Source organism: Phacochoerus africanus, chromosome 2, assembly GCF_016906955.1.
Source record: "Phacochoerus africanus isolate WHEZ1 chromosome 2, ROS_Pafr_v1, whole genome shotgun sequence".
NCBI classification, from domain to species: domain Eukaryota; kingdom Metazoa; phylum Chordata; class Mammalia; order Artiodactyla; family Suidae; genus Phacochoerus; species Phacochoerus africanus.
The window spans coordinates 265,943,875-265,946,339 of NC_062545.1; the positions used below are offsets into that span (position 1 = coordinate 265,943,875).

The window sequence follows — 2,465 nt, forward strand, 5'->3', positions numbered from 1 at the left end:
GACTTTCAGTTTGAATCTTACATCTTGACTGTGTTCATGTGTTACCAGTGTCCTTAGGAAATAAAACATGAAAAATAGAATGAAATATCAGAAACAAAGAATTACAATATTTTTAATAGAGTGCCTTATTTATGTCATCTCTCAGCATCAATTTTTTTTTCTCTTTAGTGACCCCTGTAGCATGTGGAAATTTGAAGGCCAGGGATTGAACCTGTGCAACAGCAGCAACCTGAGCCATGGCAGTGACAATGCCAGATGCTTAACATTCTGATCCACAATGGAATTCCTCAGCATCAAATAATGTTGCATTACAAACTTAAAAAAAAAAAAAACCTCTTACGATATCTGAAAACATACCTAGGAGAGAGGGGAAGGTATTAATTTGCTGAACCCTAAAATCACCACATTGGCTCTAACAAATTTCAAGACAACTGGGGTCCTCTGAAGAAATCAGTGGTTTTCAAACTTGGCTGGTGATTGGAATATGCTTTGAGTCTTAAAACTACAGATACCAGGGTGGCATCTCAAAGATTCTGACTCAATTGCTGTGGGGTGTGGTCCCTGGGATGTAGATTATTTTAAATCTCCCCAGGTGATGCTAAATGCACAGAAGATGCCTAGAACTTCTGCTCTAGATAAGGTAGGCACTATCACAAAGGTTTTTCATTAAGAGACCAAAAGGAATAGCGGAACTGAATTGTATGCATCAAGGATAAAATTATCCAGGGAATAACAAGGGAAAAGAGCCATGGTAGAATTGCTTTAAATGTCCCCTCCCATGAGTTGGATTGACTGGGAATCTGGGGTTAAGAGATGTAATGTATTGCCTTTGGAATGGATAAGCAATGAGTTCCTGTTGTATAGCACTGGGAACTATATCTATTCACTTATGATGGAGCATGATGGAGGATAATGTGAGAAAAAGAATGTATTTATATCTCTGTGACTAGGTCAGTTTCCTGTACAGTAGAAAATTGACAGAAAACTGTCAACCAGCTTTAGTGGAAAAAATAAAAATCATTAAAAAAAAAAGCCTCTCCCTCTAAAACTGGTTATTCAGTAGCTTCCTTCAGTGCTGCCTTGAGGATTGGCCTCAGATGAGAGGAGGCAAAGCTTCAGAATTATGGTATCCTCTTTAATATTTCTAGAATTAAATCAGAATGTGGCCCCCTGAGAGCAGCACAGGAGGAAAACCAGGATACCTTACTCATAATGATGTGTCAGGAAAGTTTCTGAGCCACCATCACTTCAGAAGCTCCCTCAGAGGGTTGAGGTCCCATCTTTGCTTTTTAACAAGGCTCAAGGGAGATCTTTTTGGTGAGCTTCCAGGCTCCTTTCCTTTGATGCTAATTAACCACTCAGGGCCCCTCCTTACAGCCTAATCAAATAGAGCCCAGAGGTGAAATTTGGCTCCTCTTTGTGCATGGTTGATTGGGAATTAAGCCTGGACTCTCTTAGTACAAGTCAGTCTCAGTGTAACCATGGGTCGCAACTGATCCCAACACAGACCTTGGTCAGAGAAACAGACCACCCAGGCACCCCCATCCCACTGTCTAGTCAGAAAAACAAGCTGTTTCTCGAGGGCAAAACTGTTGATCTGGTCAGACCATTGGCTCATCTGGTTGAGAACTTATCCAGAATGGAAGCACAAAAAGGCTCTGGGGAAGGGTATGGTGGTCCTTAGTGATATCCACATGCAGGTTAAGGTGTGGCCTCAGACAGTGCCCACTTCTCCCCCTAGTGTTTGGCTTTGCAGTTGGGATTTCCCGTTGATCAACTCTGAGTTTGAGTTCTGTTTACCACTTCCCTGCTCATGACTTTGTACAAGTCACTTCACTTCTTTGGACTTGTTTCCTCATCTTTTTTTTTTTTGGACATATCCTCCCACAGGTTAATTTTTACAAACAGCACAGAAGGACACCAGCCCCATATAGACAGCAGCTGAAGGATCACACCAGTGCTTCTGTCCTCACAGTGGTAGTTAAACACCTCTATTGTGGAGCCTTTGTGGGGGCTTGGGCATCTTTGGGAGCTGGAGCTAGACATGCAGCTGTACCTCCAGCTGCAGCCTTGGCCTTTGTCTGAGCCTTGGCCTGGGACTTTGGATGGAAGAGCCTAAGACTCTTGGCCATGAGGGCAGGACCACTTTTCCCAAGCCTGTGTTAAGAAATGTAGGCAAGTCAACTGAGCTTGTTTCTGCCACCCTATGGGATATTGGGCTTGACCTCCTTGTGTTTTACAAGAGCCTTGAGAGCTTCAGCACATGCACTCTCAGCCTTAGTGTTGTTGGCCTGCATCTTCTTTAGGCCCTTCTCCTTGTGATTCTTGGAAAAGTGCATGTTCCTCAGGAACTTGGTGTCCAACCCCTTAAGGGATTCATATCATTGTTATTGGGGTCTTTTGATGTTGTTTCTGTACCACTTTCGAGAATGATTATCTGTGGTGTGGTTCTTGGACTTCGCCAT

The 2,465-nt window shown here is 43.1% G+C and overlaps 1 pseudogene; it reads right to left on the bottom strand.

Moving 5' to 3' along the window:
* Positions 1–1,991: 1,991 nt before the first annotated feature.
* On the bottom strand, positions 1,992–2,465 carry LOC125121379 (60S ribosomal protein L29-like; annotated as a pseudogene).